Here is a 12,787-nt window from a genome sequence, read left to right on the forward strand (position 1 = left end):
TCCATTGAAAAATTTGTTGGGTCTCTCGTTTTTTTTTTAGCTCAGAACAAATACAAACAATGGAATATCGAACAATGATACTATTAATATAGCTGCTTGAAATAATGAAATGATTTCTCAAGCTACCGTCTTTTAATTGTTGTACTGTATGATGCTGTACAACGAGGCCTCTTATGTGTCCTCACACCTCTTTTCATTCTTATGGTTAAGGTTAAAGTATTTCTGATATCCAATCGTATCTGTACACATAACTTTCCAAGGCAGACATGCAGGAGGCCATTTTGAGGTGAAGGCTTCGCCACAAACATGTTTATACTGTCAAAGCCCACGAAGCACAATAGATTGTATTAAAATTTATGCAGATTTTTAAAAAAAATAGAGAGTCTGTCAGTGAGCTATACAGAAGGCCATGGTGAAAATGCTGGCTGATGGACAGAGAATAACTATGCCTAACCATAATCTCTCGTCTGTGTTTGTCAATGAGAGGAAACAGTCAGAAAGTTTTTTTACCAGGTCTTGTGTGTGCATACAGGTAGTTTCCTCTCACTGATTTATCTACAGATTTCCTATAGGAAACTCATCACAACTTTAATGAAGAGGAAGGAGCAGAGAAACTTTTAAAGGTCACACGTGTGTATGTGTTTGTGTGGGTGTGTTCCTGTGATTGCCTAAGCTCACGCTCACCTGAATGCCAAATGAAAAGACTTCTTATTTTATTTTCTCTCCATACCATGTGCACAATTTCCTTTTAACTTCTCCCTCCTCCGGCACCCGTGACCCTGTCTGCACCATGAAAATTCAATTTTGGAGTGGAGTGATGTATCCCTCTGACCCTGCCCCTTATTACCGTCTGAAACGCCTACTGACCCCACCCACAACTCCACACACACCAACAGTGAGAACACAAAAGGAAGAAAAACATGACCAAGGGATTTTCATGAGGGAAGAAGCAAATGTTTTGTTTTGAGAGAGTGTTTTCAACAGCCGCGTAGTCTCAGGCCAATCATATATAATTCATTTTCACAAGGCTCACAATAATATCTCATCCTGTGGACGTCTGGCTTTCATTTTGCCAAAGTGAACAAAGAAATGGAATTTTATATGAGGGGAGTATGAAAATATTGTTTCTTATAAATGGATCTGATGCTGTTTTATAGGAGCGAGATGCTTTTGAAGTTCTAAATGACTTTAGATTGACTTCAGACTTTCAATGGCAGTATTTTCAATTGGACATTGCCCTATGAAAACTAGTATTGCCTAACATTATTATTATTATTGATACATTATTTTACTCTCCCCCTGGAACTGCAACCTTATCGTGGTGGGGAAGTTTGTGTACCCTGAATGATCCTAGGAGCTATGTTGTCGGGGGCGTTATGCCCCTGGTAGGGTCTCCAATGGCAAACAGGTCCTAGGTGACGGGTCAGACTAAGAGCAGTTCAGAAGCCCCGATGAAAATAATAACAACAAGGACTGTGACGTCACCAGGCATGGCGCAGCCGGGGCACCACCCTGGAGCCAGGCCTGGGGTTGGGGCTTGAATGCGAGTGCCTGGTGGCCAAGCCCGAATGAACGACGTGGGCCATCCCTCCTGCGGACCCACCACCCACAGAGGGAGTCATAGGGGTTGGGTGCAAAGAGAACTAGGTGGCAGTTGAGGGCGGGGGACCCGACGACCTGGTTCGTGTGGACATTCTCTGGCTCTTGGAACATGGAATGTCACTTCGCTGGGGGGGAAAGAGCCTGAGCTTGTGCAGGAGGTTGAGAGGTACCGGCTAGATATAGTCGGTCTCTCCTCCACGCACAGCCTGGGCTCTGGAACCCAACTCCTCGAGAAAGGCTGGACCCTCTACTTTTCTGGAGTTGTCAGTGGGGAGAGGCGGCGGGCTGGCGTAGGCTTGCTCATAGCCCTGCAGCTCTGCAGCTACGTGTTGGGGTTTACCCCGGTGAACGAGAGGGTCGCATCCCTATGCCTACGGGTTGGGGACAGGTGTCTCACGGCGGTCGCGGCTTATGGGCCAAACAGCAGTGCAGACTACCCAGCTTTCTTGGAGTCACCGGGAGGGGTACTTGACAGTGCCCCAACCAGGGACTCCATTGTTCTACTGGGAGACTTAGACGCCCACGTAGGCAATGACAGCAAGACTTGGAGGGGCGTGATTGGGAAGAACGGCCTACCCGATCTGAACCTGAGTTCTACTACTGGATTTCTGTGCCACCCAGTTTGTCCATAACGAACACCATGTTTGAGCACAAGGGTGTCCATAAGTGCTCATGGCACCAGGACACCTTTGGCCACGTGTCTCGGACACTCGGGTGAAAAGAGGGGCAGAGCTGTCAACCGATCACCACATGGTGGTGAGTGTGATCCGCTGGCAGGGGAGAAAACCGGTCAGACCGGGCAGGCCCAAACGTATTGTGAGGGTCAGCTGGGAACGCCTGGCAGAACCCGCTGTCAGCGGCGTCTTTACCTCCCACCTCCGTGAGAGTTTCTCCCAGATCCCGAGGGAGGTAGGTGACATGAAGTCTGAGTGGGCCATGTTCTCCTCCTCAATTGTCAGTGCAGCTGCACGTAGTTGCGGTCGCAAGGTCTCCGGTGCCTGTCGTGGCGGCAATCCCTGAACCCGGTGTTGGACACCGAAAGTAAGGGATGCCGTCAGGCTGAAGAAGGAGTCCTATCGGGTCTTGATGGCCTGTGGGACTCCTGAGGCAGCAGACGTGTACCGGCAGGCCAAGCGTGCCGCTTCCTGTGCAGTCTTGGAGGCAAAAACTCGGGTCTGGGAGGAGTTCGGAGAGGCCATGGAGGAGGACTATTGGTCAGCCTCAAAGAAATTCTGGCAAACCCTCCGTCGCCTCAGAAGGGGGAAGCAGTGCCTCACCAGTACTGTTTACAGTGCGGGGGGGAGACTGCTGACCTCGACTGGTGATGTTGTCGGGCGGTGGAAAGAATACTTCGAGGGTCTCCTCAATCCCGCCGTCACGACTTCCATTCAGGAAGCGGGGACTGAGGACTCAGACGACTCTTTCATCACCCGGGCCGAAGTCACCGAGGTTGTTCGTAAGCTCCTCGGTGGTAGGGCCCCGGGGTTGGATGAGATCCGTCCTGAGTATCTGAAATCCCTGGATGTTTTAGGGCTGTCGTGGCTGACACGTCTCTGCAACATCGCGTGGCAGTCGAGGACAGTGCCTCTGGATTGGCAGACCGGGGTGGTGGTCCCCCTGTTTAAGAAGGGGGACCGGAGGGTGTGTTCCAACTACAGAGGGATCACACTCCTCAGCCTCCCTGGAAAGGTCTATTCCCGGGTACTAGAGAGGAGACTTCGGCCAATAGTCGAACCTCAGATCCAGGAGGAACAGTGTGGTTTTCGTCCCGGTCGTGGAACACTGGACCAGTTTTATACCCTCCATCGGGTGCTCAAGGGTTCATGGGAGTTCGCCCAACCAGTCCACATGTGCTTTGTGGATTTGGAGAAGGCGTTCGACCGTGTCCCTCGCGATGTCCTGTGGGGGGTGCTCCGGGAATATGGGGTACGGGGCCCTCTGCTAGGGGCTGTCCGGTCCCTGTATGACCGGAGCAGGAGCATAGTTCGCATTGCCGGCAGTAAATCAGACCTGTTCCCGGTGCATGTTGGTCTCCGCCAGGGCTGCCCTTTGTCACCGGTTCTGTTCATCACTTTTATGGACAGAATTTCTAGGAGTAGCCAGGGGTCAGAGGGGATCCGGTTCGGGAACCACGGAATTTCATCTCTGCTATTTGCGGACGATGTTGTTCTGCTGGCCTCATCGGACCGGGACCTTCAGCATGCGCTGGGGCGGTTTGCAGCCGAGTGTGAAGCGGCCAGGATGAGGATCAGCACCTCCAAGTCTGAGGCCATGGTTCTCGACCGGAATAAGGTGGTTTGCTCTCTCCAGGTCGGTGGAGAGTTCTTGCCCCAAGTGGTGGAGTTTAAGTATCTCGGGGTCTTGTTCTCGAGTGAGGGAAAAGGGGAGCGTGAGATTGATAGACGGGTTGGTGGTGGCAGCAGTGATGCGGTCGCTGTATCGGACCGTCGTGGTGAAGAGGGAGCTGAGTCACAAGATGAAGCTCTGGATTTACCGATCGATCTATGTTCCCACCCTCAGCTATGGTCACGAGCTTTGGGTAATGACCGAAAGGATGAGATCGTGGATACAAGCGGCTGAGATGAGTTTCCTCCGCAGGGTGGCTGGGCGCACCCTTAGAGATAGGGTGAGGAGTTCGGTCATCCGGGAGGAGCTCGGGGTGGAGCCGCTGCTCCTCCACCTCGAGAGGAACCAATTGAGGTGGCTTGGGCATCTGATCCGGATGCCCCCTGGACGCCTCACTGGGGAGGTGTTCCGGGCATATCCTATCGGGAGTAGACCCTGGGGAAGACCCAGGACTCGCTGGAGAGATTATGTCTCCGGTCTGGCCTGGGAACGCCTCGGGATCCCCCGGGAGGAGCTGGAGGAGGTTTGTGCGGACCGGGAAGTTTGGGCTTCCCTGCTCCGAATGCTGCCTCCGGGACCCGACCCCGGATAAGCGGTAGAAGAAGGTGAAGGTATTATTTTACTCTCTTTCTCTTTTTCATGCAACTTTATATCTCATTTTACAGGTAGCTGTAGTTGTACACTGATGGTTCTAAAGATCAATGTCATGAAAAAACTGTGTAAAATAAATGAACCGAAAAAAAGGGCCCTTGATGCTTGGGTGGCTGGATGCACTAGGGTTACTTGGAATTTTGGGCAGCAGTATGGATAACACCAAATGAGTGGAGCAGACTTAGTAGGCCTTGACGACATGGCTCAGGTAAATATGTTAAGTATTAAAGGAATTATACTTGGGTGCAGTGGGTGTTTATAATGGAGTCCTTCGAATGTGTCCCACTAGAGCAGTCAAAACATTGTGACCTGCCCAACAACATTTTCTCACACCAATATATGAGGCAACAAAATTCTGACACATGCAGCAGTTTAATAGACTTTCAGGTTCATAAGATATCAGCATGCTTTAGTAACATATTTTAACATAGTATTTTTCTGAAGGCCTCTTGTTATATACAGCATTTTATAGGATCAAAGGCACCAAATGAGAGCACTGGGAAAAGTTGGAGCTACACAAGATTGTCAATGAAATTGACGCTAAATGGAGATTTAAAACAAATGTTTTTCCATCGTCAACAACAGATGGCTAGCAGGAAGGACTGGGACGATGAGTGAAACGACAATGGCACCAACAGAAGTGGGAATTAACTCGTATAAAATTGACTTCTTTTTGAAGATACGGCCCACCGATCAGATGAGAACCAGGAACATACCAGTGGATGAGCAAACTCATGCAAAGACAAAGGAAGGAAGAGAAAACAATTCAATTAATTCCATAAGAAATGGCAGAGATATGTACAAAAGTGGCGGAAAATAAATTATGCTGATGAAGGCAGAAACAAAGGAACAGATTGACACATTAAAGGAACTAGTCTATAAACAATGAGTGGAATCTATCGAAGAAATGAAGATCATGCGTCACTCTCCAACAAACCCATTACATTAGATCAAAAGGAACAAGTGGAACTAAGAATGATGGTCTGGGATTAACAGCAGATGAACACATTCTCTTCACCACTTACAGTTGAGTTTCAAAATGAATGTTTTTGGATCAGAGATAAAATCTTCTGTTTATATGATGCGAAAAGATACAAACACAATCAAACACTTGCAAGCATTCCATCTGAACTGCTCTGAACTACTAATATCGTAAGACGGAGCATAATTTGCTGGAAGCGACAAAGAGAGAGCCTTCTGTAGCACTAGTCCCTCACTCCATTTGTAAAGGCACCACCAGCCCTAAGAATATTCTTCCTGTATTTAGTTCAATGCATTTGTGTTGGATTATTTTGATATTAAAAAGTTCACTCTCTGCTGTGAGCTGTTGTTTGTTGGGCATGCTGTGCTGCAGCACATCCTGCTTCAGCCACAGAGGCAGAAGATGGCGGAGGACTCGTCTTTCTTAAGAATGAATTTACGGGTCATGTCACGTGGAGTAGACGCGCGGTGAAGCAAAATTTCATCCAAAACAAGCCAAATCGAGTCATTTAATTCAGAATGACATTTCAGAGCAGTGGTCTCAAACCGGTTCTCAAAGGGCCACTGTGGGTGAGAGTTGTTCTAGCCAGCCTCCTTTTCCAACCTCCTAGGACTTGATGTTTAATGATATCATGCGTGGCACAGGTCACAAGGTTATATGACTTACAGGGGCTGATACAGTACACCAACAATATGTGGGTTCAGACTCAGGCGCAGATCATTCCTGCTCTCTCAAAGACAGCAGAGCTCTGTGTCTGACTGTAGGGAAGCACCTTCTCGGCAACAAAGGTGGTGAAACATTTGAATACAGGAGCGAAACAGACAAAGGACCATTCTGTGTCATTGCCGCACTTTTGCACTTGCACAGTTGGTGAAGCTCTTCAAGAGCACAATAATATCAGTTTGCAGCTTAGGAGCATCAGCATGCTGCATTCAGCCATGATTCGGAACTGCCTCGGGGTTTATCCATAGAGAAGGTTTATGTCAATCGGCTCTCTATTCACTGTTGTAAATAAGGCTGACAGGAACATTTCCATTCAGATGTTTTACATAACAAAAACACTTTTCCCATCACACCTGGCTCCTTTGCTCATATCGCTTGACTTCCTGTTTTCCGTTAAGCCTCGAATGTTTCTTTAGCCTTCTCAACATATCCTCTTTTCCTTTGCAGTCTCTGATCTCTTATTTGCTGTGTTATTGTTCTGTGCCTGACTCACCTCAGGAAGGTGTGCTTATCCAAATATGTGTTTTGTGCATCACTAGAGGAGTGATTTAAGCTGTTATTATTATGTCAGCGGTAGGCTCCGTGGTGGAAGTCATAGCATATCGTAAAGCTTCTGTTTATTTAGGGGGCCATGACATTCAACACAGTTTTTGGTTTAATCATTTGCATCAAAAAACAAGCTTCGGCCAAAAATGCCAATTATGAGTCGAGTGCCTTAAAATTATAGGAAACAAAAGTGTCCTGCTCAGGTCCGGATGTTCAACAAAAATATCAGAATCATACATGCTCCACACCACAGCCAGACAATGCCACTGCCATCTTTTCAAATGCAGTTCTGCTGTCATTAAGTCAAATACTCTATCAGAATAAGAATCAGAAAACTTCATTATATGATGTTTTTAAACTCAAGTCTGTTCAACTTCTAACCACACAGATGCACCTATTTAATCATCTTGCAATACTTACAGAAGAGAAGAGAATCAATATCGTTTCAAAGATCTTTAAACTACCAGGTGACATCAGGATCCTAAAACCTCCACCATGTCCAACCAGCACCCCCTTTACCAACACAGAACCATGGTCTCAGACAGACAACAGAATCCTCTTCTCTTGTCTTTAAATCAACGGTAATAGTATGATTCAGTTTAGTAAATTAAAAAATCCCCTTGACATTAGGGTTAAGGTTACAAGCAGTCAGAATGGCTTCTGTCTTGATTCATTGACTATGCAATGCCATTATTTTATTAACCTGATTGCTGGTGTTTTCTGTGGCTTGTACAACATTAGAATTTAAAAAATTATAATGCATTAAAAAAAAAAAACATGTCTCAGTGCCAAGTTCAGCCAGCTACATGCTGTACCAAAAGACAGTCAGAGGAGCAATGAAAACAAACAGTTTCTCTCCTTTCCGTTCATGACCTCTTCCAGAGCACTGAAGATTGTGAAGGACACCTCCTGCCCTCTCTACAGTTTCCTTGCACTGCTACTATCTGGAAGATGGTTGGGCAGAAGAAAGGCAGAAGCACACAACTGCTTCCCCCCAAAGCTCTCTGAATGTGGAACTGCTAGATTTTGTGTTTTGGCAATTAGTTATTGATTCTAATCAATCGTTTTTTAAACTCACATTCAACTGCAACATCTGTGAGACCATTTTTGGGAAAATATGTTAGGGCTGGGGAAAAAAAAAAATCTCAAATATATCCCACTTTTTTCGTGACAATGTCAAATATCGATATTTCTGTGCAGAATCATTTTTTCCCCACATAATGATGCTGGCAAGACGTGACGTCAGATCTGTTTCCTGGTAAACATTTGGGAAGTAGAACTCAAGCACGTGTCCTGCTCAACAAAGCAGCCAATGTATATATATATATATATATATATATATATATATATATATATATAGTATGTATATGTGTGTGTGTGTGTGTGTAGTCAGAGGTGCAGCAATACATACCTGTATAGAGGTCATTCTACATTAGACACACATTTTTCATGCAATTTTTTTTGCACGTTATCTTTTTTTATCAAAATTATTTTTTTCTACCTATATAGCCTGAGGCATAACAGTAATAGTGAAAAGCTTACATGGAAAGAACCTCAGTTAAAAAAGTTTTAGCTCTCTGTATGAAGGATCAGAGGCTAAAGGTCCAGGAACAATGCCATCGTAGAGTTGCAATTAATGAATTTACATACAGTAATGGGAACTTTCAGAAAGGCAGAGTGTTGTTCCCAGATGGGAAACATTTCTGACCTCTGAATAGACCGACGGCAGATGCAGCCGGAGAGAGAGGAAGAGGCCGACCTAAGATCTCCTACTTAATTTCACACACATTCATTTACAGACATATTCATAAGGAAGAGGCAGCGAGGGGAAATAGATTAAATTGATTCATGCATTGATAATACCGCGTCTTTGGCATGAGAATGAAAAAGAATGGTGCTGAAGAGGGAGAGGATGGATGGATTGGGCGGTGTCTGGGCTATCTTTTTAATTTCACAGATGTTCATTTACAGGCATTTTCATAGAGGAGCAAGAGATTAAATTGCTTCATGCATTGGAAATGTCATATTTTTTGTTAAGGACAGAAGAAGGAGATGGAGGGCATGATCCTGCTGGTCTTTTTGTCCACACTTTCTCTGAATCCAATTCAGTGTCAGGCTGATTCTCATTCCACAGCTCTATTCATCAGCTCACATGAAATTGGCTGTACCACCAAGTGTTATAATGTTGAGGCGGGTGACATTTAATGCTCTTTGATGCTGTCAAAAAATATCACAATGAAAAAGCGATACTCTGAGAAGCATTTGATTTCTGAGTCAAACTTAGATCCCACAGTCAATCGAATCAGTGGGGTGAAGCATTTACACTTAGAATGTTCAGTGGTTCTCTCAGTTGCATTAAGAACTATTATACCTGAATCAATGAGGATTACAAACTGTGTCTGTCTGCCCAATATGTACTAAAATGTTAGAGGATTAAAAGGCTTTTCTCACATGTACTGAGTAAAAACCATAAAAATCACACTGTCTTTGGAGTCAGCAAGTGCATGACTGAGGTCAGCTTCACTTGCAGTGCATTTCACACAGAGGTGGTTGTCCTTAGGGATGCTGGCCCAGGAGTAAGGTGAATGACACAGTGTTTCAAGCCCACATTATCACACCCAACGCACAAGTGGAGGAACAACTCACCATGAGGAGACACCAATGCTGACTTCTGCTTCCTCAAACAACTTCATGTACAGTTCTGCAGTGATGTGTGGCCTATTGCTTGCAGTTCATTGTCAATTCCAACGATGGGGAAATGATCTTGACATGTGGTGACAACCAAATTTTTTCAATACCTGTGAGTGTCGCCAAAATGTAACTTCAGCGAAATATCATTCAAAAGTACACATGAGCAATTTTTGAACCAAACCTGTGCATGTGTGCTTACAGGATTCACTCAATAAGGAGTATTATCCCTGTAACCCTTTCACACCATTCCAACCACATTTACGATTTATTAACACCTTTGACATCATCTTGATGCTGTATATATCAAGAAACATCGAGCATGAAATTGCAAAGGAAAGAATTAGAGACGAAGATGAAGAAACCATGTTCTGGCAGAGATTTGCTGTCCTCACACAACAAAGAACATGAATTATGTAATAACTAATGGGCCTACTGCTTCCAAAATGGGGTGGATTCTCATAGGTTAGTATGATATTTGACCGCAGGCTGCCCTACAGTCTGCAGGACAAAAGACAGAACAACACACAAAGCCACAACTGAAAACAAATAACAGCCTCACACCTGAAAATGAAAACTCGCTCTCTCTCACACACGCACATGCCTCCCAGACTGACACAATTGAGAGGTTTCAGGGTTGGCAGAACAATTTCATGCTTGTTTTACACACATAATTACTTTTTAAAGCTGCTCTCTGTGAATAGTATCAATTACTTCCACTCAGTTCAGGTTGTCTTTGGAGGCAGGTGCCCCATCTCTCCTGATGCGGTAGTGTTAATTGAGATATCAACTGGAGGTGTGTATGGGGATGAAAACATACAGTCTACTCTCCATGTTACATAAAATGCACTCATTATTCACATTTTTATCCTCTGCAGGTCAAAATGGGGGCGTTTGTACTGTCTGTCCAATGATGATTTAGATCACCATTCATTAAGCTGGAGTATCTTTTCCATTCATTCTCAATGAAAACGCATTTATTAAGAGGACATTTTGAGATTCTAGCCCTTTTAAACAAAATGGTTGCTGTAGAAGTGCGGCAATTCTTTTTCTTGCCTTATCTGTATTTGTGTGTTTTCAAGCTTTAATTTCACGATCACATTTATTTCCGTCCCACAGTGATTTAACCAAAAAATTAATTAAACAAATTAAAATCAATTGAAAATGTTTGCAGGTGCTGGCACTTGGATGTGCCAATGAAGCAAGTGTCAATGGCACTCAATACCTGCAGTGCTCAATTTCCTTTCCTAAAAAGGGAACAACATGCTGTTACATCATGACAAACTGATTTATCCGCCAATGCCAGCAAGGGTGCTCACAAACTACCACTGACTTCAATAGAGTGGTTTGAAAATTAGCTCAATATAATGCTAGAAGGTTTAAAGCTGGGAGGGATGGTTGGGGGCGTGTTTTGAGAGATAATAAACATGTAAGTGAGTTCTATCAATGTATATTTATTTCAAACAAGTAGACAAAGAGAACATAAATCAATGCACATTATCAATGAGGCGGGAAGAGCGCAACATTAACCACCATTGCCCAAACATATATTTGCCGCGGATGTCACTGCTTCTTAATCTCAACATTTATAGTTACAGTCTGAATATGAATTAAATCACTGCTGCAGAGAAGCAACCAGCCTTGGAGATGGCCAATGGATTGGTCAATAGATCATGGCTCCCATGGACCACAGTTTATTCAGATACACACCAATGTGAGATAAATCACAAACTCTGTTGCCTCCAGAGTACAAAGGGGAAAACAGCCATGTGCTACATGTAACGAAAAAGATATCACTTTTTTAAAGATGAACTGTCATGCGATCAAACGAATTAAAACAATTTGTAAACACTGAAACAAGAGCATATGGATGTGGACACGATTATAGTGGTTTTCTGCGTGCGTAATGGAAAGAAGAACTGAGTACAAACATTCTGGCTGCACATCTGACCAGCTGAGGGCGACTTTATATTGGACAGAGATTTACTTCTCATGATTAAAAACTAGTGTGGTTGGAGTCTCCACAACACTTTAAACGGTTTAAACAACAGTGGCAAAACCCTGATTTTGTTTTTTCGACCAATTCCAGACACTTCCATTTGGGGTGTTAGGCTCCCTGGCTTCTTTTCAATATACAGTAACTGATCGAGTTCTGCGTCTGTACACTGATAAACTTAGTGACCTGCTGCAAACACAACATACACACATGTGGGAAAAACACACTGAATTAGAATTGTGGGAGTGTTATGCCCTAGAAAACCTTCATAACTTTGATGGTGTGATTTATTCTTTTTCACAATGCTGTATAGTCATTGGTTCAATACTAAACAGCTCACAGCACTTCCTGTACCTAACAGGGAAAAAACAAACTTGTTATTATTTGTTGTGTTTTCAGAACAACAATTTGATGACCTAAAATTACAATTATGCTTATAATAATAATAATGATTAAATCACAAGTTGAATAACAATGCTTCCATCCTCATCACCCATCTTGTCCTCAGGTATTGGCTTTCCTCCATCATCCCGTTTAATAACTAAGACAAGGTTATATGTTCACATTCATCTTAGAACAGTACTCTTTTTCACTTGCAACTCCTGGGTTTGTTTTATCTGCTATGTTTTCTTTACCTGAGTTAAGATTAAAACTTTGTTCCCATTTTTTTCAGAGCATTCCTGTAATGTTTAACTTGCATAATAGGAACTTTGCTATGGTTCCGTGTTTCAGCTTTCACACACAAGCAAAGTTACTTTAAAGGGTAAACATGGTGTTTGAAAAAAATATTCTAATAAAAAATAAATAAATAAAGGGTCTGGCAACTGAGTTAACATTGATGGGGAAACTCTGATGCTGCATGTTTAACTTGACATTTTAACTAGTTTTCATGCAACCTTGTATGAAAGCCCTCCCACCCCTTACAAAAATAAGAAGTAAACACGTTTGCATTCGCTGTGGTTTCCCCCCCGGGATTCATTAGCTGCAATGAAATTCAGTGACCCAGAAACTCCACGAAGCCCAAATCAATTAGCAGACATACCAAACCCACATTTCAACAGCTGATTACAAAGACAAGCTCCACCTCAACGTGGAGGTTTTGTCTTTGATGCTGCAGAAATCTGAGCAAAGGTAAAATGTTATGCAAATGATCTTGGCATCAACAAAACACCACTAAGGCTGCTAGAGAGTTCATGTGAAGTGACTTAGGAGTTTGAAAGGTTTCAAAGCTCAGTGACGGTGGCCACTTCATC

The sequence above is a fragment of the Synchiropus splendidus genome, chromosome 10 (assembly GCF_027744825.2).
Source record: "Synchiropus splendidus isolate RoL2022-P1 chromosome 10, RoL_Sspl_1.0, whole genome shotgun sequence".
Classification (NCBI taxonomy): domain Eukaryota; kingdom Metazoa; phylum Chordata; class Actinopteri; order Syngnathiformes; family Callionymidae; genus Synchiropus; species Synchiropus splendidus.